This window comes from Carettochelys insculpta, chromosome 3 (assembly GCF_033958435.1).
Source record: "Carettochelys insculpta isolate YL-2023 chromosome 3, ASM3395843v1, whole genome shotgun sequence".
NCBI classification, from domain to species: domain Eukaryota; kingdom Metazoa; phylum Chordata; order Testudines; family Carettochelyidae; genus Carettochelys; species Carettochelys insculpta.
This window is the reverse complement of record NC_134139.1, coordinates 98,415,193-98,428,834: the sequence shown is the minus strand read 5'-3', so window position 1 is coordinate 98,428,834 and position 13,642 is coordinate 98,415,193.

The following is a 13,642-nucleotide window of genomic DNA, read 5'->3' as shown; positions in this document are numbered from 1 at the left end:
TAATTTCATGCCAGGATCTGTGGGCAGGATGTGGGGAGAGGGCCCTGGAGGGAGAGATGAAAATGAAAATAAGGTAGAACACAAGGACAGAAAGATGCAAAGAAGAAACTAAGAAAACAATACAATGAAAAAAAGGAAAGCATAAAATAAACTGAAGCAATGTTGCATTTGCATAACATTTTAAACAATGGATCAAAATATGAACACAAATATGCACAGCTTTCATGGACAGCTCTGCTCTCCTCCTAATTATAGAAGTGAAAGTAGAAATTGGCCCATGGTGGCCCCAGTCCTCCAATGCAGTGTACTTAAATAGATCTCTGAACTCATAGGGAGCACCATTAAACTCAGTCAGACTAAATACTAGCACAGAGCTCTACCTATATGGAACAAATTTCAGGACTGGGGAATTATTGCTCGTTATAATAAAACTCTGGAAAGTTACCTATTTTTTCTATTCTTAATCAAAATAATACCTTGGATTTTGAGTGTTTCTAGGTGCCTAGTAAAGTATAACTAAAAATAAAAAATCTGACTAAAAGTGTGAATGGGATTTTAGAACAGATCAACAGAGGCAGAAAAAAATTCCCGACAAGAACTGCCAGCACAAAGGCTTCTTCTAAAATATACCCAACCCTGCAACTAAGATATGGATTATCTTCTTTCAATTATTCAAAGAGCAGGACCTTCATGATAAAGTTGCAACCAACCTTGATGAGGCATTTTCAATTTTAACAGATGCTCCTAGCAAAGGCTCTGGAAATCAAGTCCTTTGGCAGTGAGCGATTGGCCAATGAGATAAAAGCTGACACTTGAAGATGTCTATGAAGACCCTAGGTGAATGAGGCATGAAAAATTGTTGAGGATGGCCACAAAGAATAAAAGCTTTAGGTCTGGAGATTTGGTACTGGGTTTAAACTAGGCAAGACCAGCTGTTTTAATTTAGATGGAATAAATGGGCCAAAGGTATGAATATAACCCAGTCTTTATCCAACTTTAAGCAGCATTGAACATGATTCATTGTTTGGTATACAAAGATAAGATCAGAGCCTGCTCAGTATCATGGCGAGCTCACTATTAAATATCACTTTTTAACCTTTTTGTAAGAGAAAAAGCAATCATTTGACATGCAAGTATTAAATAAGGCTCTCTTTTTAACAACATCCCTTTCCCTTCACAGGAGAAAGTTTATAGAAGGAAAACACCAATGGTTTGACTGTTTCTTAGATGGTATCAGAGATGGCTGAAATCAGTGAGGGTTGAAATCTCTGCCAAGTGACAACTTCAAGACATACAAAACGTTGTGATGGAGTGGCTGACCAAGTATCAGCAGCGACTGGTAGAATGATCAAGGTGCCTTTCTCACATGGAAGGTGAAGTCACGTGAATGCACCTCTGAATTCTGGGTCTTCATTAACCAAGGATGACAACTGTGAGTGGACAGTCTCTGAAGGGTAGCCATAGTTTGTAGCTTCACCAGTAACAGGCAGTCCTGTGGTACCCTAGTTTAGAGGCTAACACACTGGTTAGATCATGAGCTTTTGTGAATGAAACACACTTATGACCTAATAAATTTGTTGGTCTCTAAGGTGCCACAGGACTGCTTGTTAACTGTGAGTGGAGTGTAGTTGAGGGAGAGACATGTTAAAGAAAATTTTGTTTATTGGACTCTCTCACAGCAAGGTGAAAATGTAAGGCAAAGAGGCTGCCCAACATTGGGAGCGGATGTTTTGGCTCAAGGTTTCATTCTTATCACTTGCATTTGTGGCATTTTCCCATATGAATACTGGGCTCCGTTCCCCTTTTAATTAAATGTTTGTTTTCTACACAGAGATTCTGTACTTGTGAGAGGGGACATATTGCAGTGGTGTGTAATTTTCCAAGGTTACTGGGTGGAGTCTCAAGCCAGTTCTGTGTGGTATTGTTCAAATGGAACACCTAGATATTGAACTGGCGCCTTGTCACTGCCAAATCCACCTAGCAGAAGAATTAAACCAGCAAGCTTGTCCCCAACAAATTGGTCAATCTCAACCCTGAGCCCAAGGATTGGATAAACCCCTATGGCGGGAGCTAAACAGAAAGGGGCAGCTCTTGAAGAGAACCCCTAAAAGAACTTCAGCAAGTACTGTAACTACCAAGATTATTTGAAAGGAAAAACAAATTCACTACCCTCACACCAGGACTTGCACTGTTCAATAGGCCTACAACCACACAGGAAGTTGCCTTGTGGAAGGATATATATCATGTCTGAAACAAAGCTGGAGGCACTTGGTGCTTATCTTGAGGAAAATCTGGCATTCATTAATCAACCTCTCCTGCTGGCACATTAGTCATATTTGTGCAAAAAAAGGATGGGTCACTGTGTGTCTGCTTAGACTATTACATACTGAACGGGGTGACTGTTTGTTAGCAGTACCTTGCCCTTTTCTCCTTCAATTGTTGGATCACTTGAGGGTCTTAACTAAACTAAATCTTCAAGGGAGCACACAATTTAGTGCATATAAGACCTGGAGATACATGGAAGACTGCTTTTTTGTATACTCTATGGACACTTTAAATATCTTAACTAAGGCCCTTCAATGTTTCAGCATTTTATTTAAAAAAATGTGTTTAGGGATATCCTGGACCAATACCAATATATCATCTACCTTAATGATATACTGTCTTTTTCTAGCAGCCCTGAACAGCACTACCATCATCTATCATCAAAAACTAGAGACGTGGTCCTTTGACTAAGCCACCACTAAATTTTGATGTTATATCATCTTCTAGGACAGTTTTCAGATGGACCCACAGAAGATGAAAGCCATCTGCAACTGGACAGCACCACAGACACTCTAAGAATGTGAGCACTCCCTCAGCTTTGCAAATTTTTGTAAGTTCTTTATTGTTAACTTCTCTGAATAAATAACCTCCAACTACCCTCTTTCATAGCTCTGTTCTGTTTACCTGGTCACCAGAAGCCCAGCCTACTTCCCATCCAGCTCAAGTCTGCCTTTATCACAGCCCTGATTCTGGCACATCCTGACCTGACTCACATTTATCATAGAAACGGATGAGTTCAATGTGGTCTGCAGGCTGTTCTCTCACACCAGTGTAGATTCCAGCGTGTTCTTCACTTTTGTGTATATTGCCCTCAAAAAATTACCCCTGCCTACTAGTGCAAAACTCTAATTAGGTAGGCAAAAAAAAATTGAAGAGCAACCAGCTGAAGGCTCAAACTATCCACGAAAATGTATAAGTACATCAGAATAAGGAGACTGTCAAACAATCATGGAGGTCATTGGACAATCGAGATGCTAAAGGAGCACTCATGGAAGATAAAGCCTTCATGGACAAGCTAAATGAATCCTTTGCATCAATTCTCACTGAAAAAGAGTCCTCACTGAAGGATGTGAAAAAGACTCCTACACCTGAACTATACTGCTTAGATCATAAATCTGAGGAACAAGTACCAGATGACTAGCAGATAGCTAATCTGAAAACGGGTTTCTAAAAGGCTCTGGAGACAATCCTGTAACTTATAGGCAGGTAAACCTATCTTCAGTACCTGGCAAATTGGTTGAAAGTACAAAGTTATCAGACACGTGGATGAATGTGATTGTTGCAGAAGACTTCATGCCTCACTGATCTATTAGAATGCTGCAAGGGGATCAACATACTTGTGAACAAAGACGATGGAGTGGATACAGTTCAGAAACCTTTAACAGGGTCCTTCACTAAAAGGCTCTTATGCAAAGTAACTAATGATGGGTTAAGAGGGAAGATCCTACCATGGATCAGTAACTGGCTTAAAGCGAGAACACGAAGGACAGGAATAAATGGTCAGTTTTCAGAATGGAGTGAAGCTAAGGGCTGTGTCCCCCTAACAGATCTTCACTGGAACCAAGTCTGTTCAAAATCCGATAAATGATCTGCAAAAAGGGTAAGCAGTGTGGTGGCAAATTTTTCAAATGTTACAAAATTATTCAAGATAGTTAAATCCAAAGCTAACTGCAAAGAGTTATAAATGGGACCTCACAAAACCGGATGACTAGGCAACAACATGGCAGATAAAATTTAGTGTTGATAAATGTAAAGTAATGCCTTTGGGAAAGCATAATGCCAACTACACATTAAAAGTGATGGGTTGTAAAATAGCTGTTACTACTCAAGAAAGAGATCTTGTAGTTATTGTGGATAGTTCCCTAAAATCATCTGACGAAGGTGCAGTGGCAGTCAAAAATCTAAGAGAATGTTAGGAATCATTAGGACAGGGACAGATAATAAGGCAGAAAATATCATAAATGCCCCTATATAAATGCATGGTATGCCCACACACTGAATGCTGCATGCAGCTCTGGTCATTCTATCCTACAATAGATCTATTAAAATTGGAAAAAGTACAGAAGAGGGCAACAAAAGTGATCAAGGATAGAGAATAGCTTCAGTGTGAGAAGAGATTAAAAAGACTGGAATTTTTTATCTTGAAATATGATAGAGGTCTTAGAGGTGCATAAAATGTTGGATGGTGCAGAGAAAGTGAATAAGAAAGCACTATTTACTTCTTTATTTAACACAAGAACTAAGTGACACCTGCTAAAGTTACTAAGTAGCAATTTTAAAACAAACACAAGGAAATGCTACCTCATGCAATGTAGTTAACCTGTGGAACAAGTTGCCGGACAATGTTGCAAAGGCCAAAATTACAACATGGTTCCAAAGTAGAATTAGGTAAGCTCTTGAAGAACAGGTCCATTGATGGTTATTAGCCAAGATGGCCAGGGGATGTGACCCTTGCTCTGGGTGCCCGTGGACTCTCTTTTCCAATAATTGGGAATGGATAACAGAGGATGGGTCACGTGACAAGGGCCCTGTTCTGTTCATTCCCCCTGCAGCACCTGGTGTTAGCCACTATTGGAAGACAGACTACTGGGTTAGATGAAGCATTGATCTGACACAATATAGCCATTCTTATGCTTTAACTATGATATACTGGTCCAGGGCCGCCTCACAATATATATTTCTTTTGAAGAATAGCACCACCCCCTTAAGGGAGCTTGCCACCCAGCAGAGGTGTTTTTACTAACTGTAAGTAGTACAGAGGTGGCCAACATTTTTTGCCAGGGTGTCACGTTTACATTTTTTGGTAAACTGACAGGGGCCTCTGCGCACTCATTATCAATAAAATTACATCGTCATCTATTGCAGGGGCGGGCACGATACTGCCTGCAGTCCAGCCTGCAGGTTGCATCTCTCCCACATATATTTATATCCTACTGCTGAGACAACACTGATTGAAAGGGATCCACGTTCATGGCTCCCAGCCCCTGTCACTCCGACATTGCCTGGCTGCCACCTGAGGTTCCTGAGGCTATTTAAAAAGCCTGCAACTCCCAGACCCCAGAGCTACTCTGGCAGTGGGATATGAATAGTATTAACATCAGGTGCAGCCCACAGGCTGGATCCAAGTGTTTGACAAGTGTAATCTGTCCTGTGAGCTGCTTCTTGCCCACCCCTGCCCTAGTACTTTGAAGCTTAGAATCAGAATCTGTTAAGGTGGGCCACATTGTCTCTACTGCCCAGGAAGCCAAAACAGGAAAGCCAATGCTGTATTGTGAAAGGAGGAATACAGGTTGAGCCTCTCAAAACTGGCATTCTCTAGTCTGGCAACATCCGTGGTCTGGCAGTAGCATGGATGTTACAGGAACAGAGACCCCAGGTTGGGAGGCTGGAGCCAGAGCTAGTCTCTGGGGCTGGGCCATGCTGGCAGCCCAGCCCGGACCTTGTAGGCACCAGCTGTGGCCAAGATAGTGCCTGGCACCCTGGCCAGGGCTGAAGCCAGCCTCAGCTGCTGGCAGCCCAAGGGTGGCTGGGCTGGTGTCAGGCCATCAGGGGACAAGGTCTGGGCAGGAGGTAAGGGGGCCCCAGGGCTGAAGGTTGTTTGGGGGGGCAAAAGCTGAGCTGTAAGGGCAGCAGACTGGGTATCTGGAGCAGGGGATGTCCCTTCGTCCTGCAAATTCTCTCTTTCAGGACCAGCCAGGTGCTGAGGGTGCCAGCCGAGAGAGGTGCAACCTGCACTACTGGGAAAATGAGGAACCTACCGTCATCCTCCCCACCATCCCCTACCAACATCTTCTTCTTGCCTGAGGTGTGACGCTTGCCAGAGAACTAAGAGGAACCTTTTCGTTTGCACAAGTGGAACATGTTAGTCTCTGATTTGTGTTATTTATAATCAGCAGCTTTCTGTATTGATATCTGACAGTAAAACAAGTACTCATTCTGAGACAAGCTTTAAACTTAGTGCAGGACAGGCAAACAAAATACTGTAGGCATGTATGTAAAGGGCGAAGTCTTAATTACTGCTAGTGCCCTGCAGCCCTGTGCTTCCTTTATTTAAGTAGTGCCTTATACACATTAAGTATGAGTAAGAGGGATTACGAACATTCTACTTCAATTTTATTTGGTATTAAATGCTATTAGTTTAGGCAAGCCCTTGGGCCATTAAAACATCTTCAAATGTGGAGTGTTTAATAGAGAACATATTGGAAAACTCATGAAATAGTCAAGCTAAATACTGCATTATTAAAAGAGAAAGATAAGCACTTGTTTCTAACTGTAAAAGTAGGATACTGGTTGTCATATTTTTTCAAAAGCCCAAAGCTTCAAACCCTTTCGTCCTGATTTTGTCCTTCTTGTAAGTGTAATACTGATACTTCGTCTCAATTATCTGATTATGGCATTTTTGTGTAAGGTGTAATGGTTGCCCGTGCATATCCAATATCTCTCACATTCATCTTTTATTACATTGCAGAGTTTATGCAGTTCCTGAGTCAGAATTGAAGGGATTCCACTGAGAGTTGCTCAGAGACCTAAAGGGGGAGACTTTAATTGCATGATATAGTAGAAAGCAACAGTGTGAAAATTAGAATGTTCTCAAATTGAAAGTGAAATTTTCTAAAAACGGGGGTTGGAAATACTCTTGCATTAATACTGCAGTATTTTGGAGTCACTGGCATAAATAGATAGATACTGTGTTAGTTTGCCTAATTCCTTATAAGAGGAGTTCTCAACCTAAGCTGTTTTCTATGGGGAAGTGTGGCAGGTCAGAGTAAGTTATTTACTACAGAGTAAGTTTATATATAAAATAAATATCCAAGAACATGGAAACTGAATGGATACTCTAATTACCATTACTTGGACTATGTCTATACTTGCATTCCTTTTTGAAAAAGGAATGCCAATGAGGGAAATAAAAAATGCTAATGAGGCACTTATTTACCTATCTCATGCTTCATTTGCATAATGTCTTTCAAAAAAAAAAGGCAGTGCAGATGAGGTTTATTTTTGAAAGAGCCCCATCTTCAAAAAACCCCTTCTTCCTGAAATAAAGTAGGAAGAAGGGTTATTTTGAAGATGGGGTTTGTTTTCAAAAGAGTCCTGTCTACAGTTTTTTCTTCTTTTGAAAAAATCTCTTCTGAAAAGAGATTATTCAAATGAAGCATGAGATATGTAAATCAGTGCCTCATCTACATTTTCAATTTCTCTCATTTGCATTCCTCTTGGGAAAGAGGACTGCAAGTGTAGGCATAGCCTTAATATTTAATTGTTGTACATTGCAAGCCTCAACTACCTTCTGCTTTATATACTTCTCATTCATGAACATTCCATAGGCTGCCTCTTTTACTTTCTGTTTCTCTTACCTTCTCTTCTGACTGTCAGTAGTTTCCTTCTCTCGGGAGTGCTGTATTCCCTCTTCTCTGGATTGATTTTATGGCCGTGCGTGTAACCTACAATCCAATATATTCTATTAATTTATTTTCTTTTCCAAAAAGAAGTTATCCAATGTATATGCACTGAATATTAATGAATATTTTGACTAAATATGGTGCCCTGAATTGGGGTTTCAGGCACTTGCAGATGTTTAAGCTGTATGCCAGAACTAAAAAAAAAGGAGCTCAAAAAAGAAATGAGACAGAGTAACAACAGTTGCCCATGGTAAACAAAGAATGGGTTACAAGATGACTTTGCTGATCAGTGGCAAATGGCAGACACCAACAAAAGACATTCATCCACACAAACAAGGTCACCTACTGACAGAAGAAGAACAAGAAATGTGCTGGGCATAGCATTTCCAAGGACTGTAAAACACAGAGCACCCCAAAGGTGTGTCTACATGAGCCCCCTACTTTTGGAAGGGGCATGTTAATGAGGGAGCTTGGAAGATACTAATGAAGCACTACCATGAATATGCAGTGCCTCATTAGCATAACGACGGCCACGGCGATTCAAAAGTGCAGCTTTCAAATGGCGCACCGCCCATGTAACTGGGGGCCTTTTGAAACAACCCCACAGGATTTCAAAAGCCCATTCTTCCCATTTGTTTTGGGAAGAAGGGGCTTTCACAGTCTTGGGGGTTGTTTCAAAAGGCCCCCAGCTACACGGGCTGTGCGCCATTCGAAAGCGGCACTTTCGAATCACCGTGGCCATCATTATGCTAATGAGGCAATGTATATTCATGGCAGTGCTTCATTAGCATCTGCCGAAGTGTTTCATTAACATGCCCGTTCCGAAAGGAGGGCGCCTTTGTAAACACACCCCAAGAGAAAGCAAATATTCCGAAGGCAGAAGATGGTCTTGATATCAATGTAGACATTCCAACAAATGAAGCAATCATCCAAGCCATCAGCTCCTTAAAAAATGGTAAAGCTGTTGACAAGACAACTCGAATGCAGAATTGTTCCAGGTCAATCCTGAGACAGCAGCATGTATTCTGACCCCTCTATTTACATCAGTCTGGGAAAGGAGAAAAGTATCTGATAAGTGAACCAGCAGGATTGTAACAAAGCTAACAAAGAAAGGAGCTCTAAGTGATTGTAAAAACTGGTATGTTATCACATTTTTATCTGTGCCAAGTAAGGTATTGTGTAAGATCCTAGATCAGGGTATGGGAGAGGCAGTTGACAGGGTTCCCAGAAAAGAACAAGCTCATTTTTGGAAAGGGCATGGACACATAGTCCTGGATCTTCACTCTATGAATCAAACTAGGACAATTCTCATAATCACAATGACAATGCTACATGAACTTCATAGACTTCAAGAAGGCTTTTGACAGCATTCACAACATCAGCCTATGGCACGTTCTACAGGCATATGGAATCCATCTCCAAATAGTCAACATCAAAATCTTCTATTCCAGCTTTACATATAGTACTATAGTGTTGATCACTGTGAGGTTTAAAGTCAAAATAGAAGGCCTGGGGGGCAGGGGTGTCATATTCTCTTCCGTGTTGCCATTGACCGGGTAATGAGGAGTACAACAGAAGACATGCCAAGAGGCAGGGTGGCCGACAGACTTTTCTGGGCCCTGGGAAATGTGGGTGGGGATCGCACTGGGTCCCCAGAAGGGCTGTGGTCTATCCTCCCACAGCCAGTTCTTCAGCATGGCTGGATGCATACCTCCCACAGCGCTGCCAGAGATTTAAATGACCCAGAGGTCTGGTTGCTACCACACCCACTGTGGCAATGGCCAGGAGCCCCAGGCTCTTTTAAATCACTGGGTCTCCAGGCAGTTGCCCCTCCTCCCCACTCCATTGGCAGACCTCCCACGAGGCCTCCGATGGACACTCTTCTCATCTCCTGAAGACCTGGAATTCATGTATGATCTCACTTTCTTATGTCTCGCTCTCCTGTCCCTGCTGAAGTCAAGGAGAGCTGTGAGGCTGCAAGAAATGGAAGATTGGGCTGTAATTTTAGGCAGAGTTGGTACAGTTACATCAGGCAGCACTGCCTATAAATAGGTTGCCTGAAACTTCCCATTAGAGCTCCACCATGGGACATCATGGGTGTGATTGGTGCGCATAAGAACTGACCCCTAAGGGTATGATCACACCCCAATTGTAAAAAAAAAAAAAAAAAAAAATATTTGTGAATAACAACTTGATTTAAATTCAGAACTTGCAAACAGAATTTTATGTTCTTCGAAAATTATATCCAGGATGTCAGTGCTATATAACCAACAGCTACTGGCAAGCACCTGTTTAAATCATACAGAAATTAATGGTATGATGAGGACTATAACAGCCCTCCACTGGCATAATTGCTTCACCCTAGAGAACTCATTCTGCTCAAATTTCTTGGTGTCTGGACTACAAATGAGTTCTCAATGCTGGTGAAAATGCAGCACAGTGGCGATGACAGACAAAGTGTCTGCCAGGGAAGAAGAGCCTTCAAGTCACACAGTAGTTAGAATGAAATTGGAAGAAATTTTTATTTTAAAAATTTTAACAAAAAAGAGAGAAGTAAACCATAAAAATCCTTCACTTCTAGGTTCTTTTATAGCAGATGTTAAAAAAGCCATTACCCCTGCCCCTGAGAATTTTTAAATACACTACACCAATGTCTCATTATGAAATCTCTCTGATACTGGTGTGAATGACACGTTCAAATTAAAATGTATTCATAAGAATCCTGAACTACTTATCTATCAATAGTTCAGGACATATAAGCTTGTCAGGGACAGACACCCAGATGAAGTGTGGAATCACACAAGGTGACTCTTCAATACCAAAGCCTAAACCCTGAAATACAGAAGTGAATCAGCATGGGAACATGGAGATCTGCCAGTATGCAGACTAATTTTTTAAATATTTTTGCTTCTCTCTGGGAGAATGGTGTGACCTTAAGCATACTGGCTTTTAGGAAATATAATTTAGTAACCGTGCCTCTTTTGCTGTAGGCCTTGTAATTTTACTGGCTTAATTAAAATATATTTTAAATAAGATAATTATTGCAGTAATAGGGAGAGGTGAATTACTACCTATTTGCAACATGTAGGATTTTAAGGAAATTGGTGGTGGGGGAGGTATTCTTCTAAATAGGGGAGACTTTTTTTTTTTTTTTGAGGATCTGAGTGGTTTTGCTTCTTGGTCAGCAGACTTTTTATTAAATCTTTGTAATTCTGACATATATCCCTGTCTCTACACATCCCCCTTCCTTTCGAAAGGGGCATGTTAATGAGCAGGTTCAAAAGATGCTAACGAGGCACTGCAATGAATCCTATCTGGTGATCAGAGGAATGGCTTTTGAAAACTGGGGGGGTCCTTTCAGAAGGTCCCATCTCCCCAGGCGGCGCGCTATTTGAAAAGCCGCACTTTCGAATCACTGTGGCTGCCATCATGCCAATGATGTGCTGCATATTCATTGCAGTGCCTCATTAGCATCTTTCGAACCTGCTCATTAACATACCCCTTTTGAAAGGAAGGGGCAACTGTAGACCCAGCCTGTAAGTCTTTCCCTGTAGCAGGGACTGTATTGCATAAAAGATGCCTTAAGGAGTTCTGAAACCTTACAAAGATTTTACATGTGGAAGGAGCTTTGTTCTTACTGGGTGAAAGTAAATAGAAACACTAATTTTATAAGTAGCCTTTTATGCCACCAAGAAGGAAGTGGCGCAAAATGGAGAAATTTACAGTGTTAAAGATACCTCGTTTTATTTGTAAATTTTAGAAATTCTTCTGCAACAAAAGGGTTAACAATATAAAAAAACTGCTACTTTCCCTTTGTGTTATTGTTGAAATAATATGCAGTTTCTAATGGTGACACAGGGAGAAGCTGAAATATTTTGTACCCAGGAAAATGGTTTTTGTTTTTTGTTTTTTTTTTAACGTTAAGCTGACTGGCTTTTTAGCAAATGTAATTTGGTAACCAAGTGGCTGTTTTGCTGCAGGACTCATTGTTCTGATAGCTTTATTTACATGTATTTTTAATAAAGCTATTGCATTAAAAGAATAAGGTGAATTAATGGATATGCTTGCAAAATGTTGGAATTCAGTGGAGCTTTTTGGAAAAAATAAAAGTGTAGGGTAGAAATTCCTGGACAGGCCATGATATTCTGCTAAGAACCACTGCTCCAAATTTGGGTCTGGAAACTAGGCCTACACCAGTAGCACAAGTTCCCTGCTGCTGAGCCCACCTGGAAACTCATCCTGGACTGAACAAAGACAAAGACAGTCACCCTAGCAACACATTCCAGGAAGACAGTCATGGAAGTGAGAAATTAGGATATCCCAGAACAGGGACAGGAACAAATGGAGATATACCCACATCTCATAGAACTGGAAGAGCTCTCTTGGCAGGACCAAGTACTATCTTTTTTTTTTTTTTAATTTATTTGCCCCATATCCCTAAATGACCCGCTTAAGGATTGAATGCAGAGAGAAAAATGGCACAGAGATGTTCCTAGGGACCCTTACATCTGAAGATCTCTTCAAGACCATCTTCCGTTGGCCCATGGACTCCATGTTAATTCTCCAATAATTCTAGACCATGGAATGATGGATGAACATTCCAGGGGAATACTAAGCAACCTTCAAATTCTTGCTATTCCTGTCTTTCGTGTTTTGCTTTGTCCCCATTATATGTTCTCTCTTTTTCCAATTTGTTTGGCTTGCCGCCAAGTCCATGTTTCACTCCTACTGGAAATTATTTCCATCATCATAATCTGCGTGATAGACTGAGATAGCATAGGGATCCATGCCACATGAGGAAAAGTGACAGGAGAAAGCCGGGGAATATCAGCGGCCATCCCAGACTAAAGCTCAGAGCTGGGGTCCAGCTGTACAGAGCACATCTATTTCTGACTGATCCTATGTGCTAGTTTCCTGTCTGTAGTGCTTCAGTGGAATCAGCCTCAGACATACCAGTTTTCCTTTCTTCTCTGTCCTTTTTCTTCCCTCTGATGTACTTTTGTCTAAAGAGTAAGAATAATTATACCAAGAATGTTTGAACCAAGTCTACCCAATGATTGGTCTTTTCCCCACTCCTGCTCATGAGACTCCTAGGTATGGAATGAGACATTTAGATAACATTTTATCCTTTACGACTTTAGTGAATGTATAAGAAAAAAGGGGACCTTTCATAGAACGGATGATCATCTAACTTGATGATCATCTAATGAAGCAGGTCTCTGCCCACGAAAGCTTATGCTCCAAAATATCTGTTAGTCTGTAAGCTGCTGCAGGACTTCTCGCTGTTTGTGAAGATACAGATTAACATGGCTACCTCTCTGATCCACTTAACTTTTGAAGCCGAATAATTTAGTGTTTTAACTATAGGTTGAACATCTCTAATCTGGCACTCTCTCGTCTGGCAACATTTGTAATCTGGTATGATTTAAGTTAGCTGGATGACCACTCATGGTGAGTGTGGCCAAGTTTTCCATGATCCCATATAGTTTGCTTACAAACTTGGCTCTCAGTATTCTGTGCTGTTATTTAGCTCTAATTTAACTCTAGATGTCCTCTAAGACCCCAGTAAGCAGTGGAAGTGTTGGTAATGCTGCTGGACAATACTGACCTCCTGTGGTTGGGCAAATTCTCTCATTTGGCACCATTCAGGTCCCAAGGGTGCCGGATGAGAGAGGTTCAACCTGTATTCACTTTGTGTGGTGGCTACAGAAAAAAAGCAGACAAGACTCTCTTTACTATAAACCCACAAACCACAATCTAGCGTTCAATGTTTTAACAATATGGTAAATCCCTGATTTACACAAATTTGACTTGCATGAACGTGAGTGAGCTTCATTGCTGGGAGTCAGCAGGAGCTACACTGGCAGCTCCAGCCCTGGAGGATCCCAGCAGCCCTGGGGCTGGGAGCAGGGTGC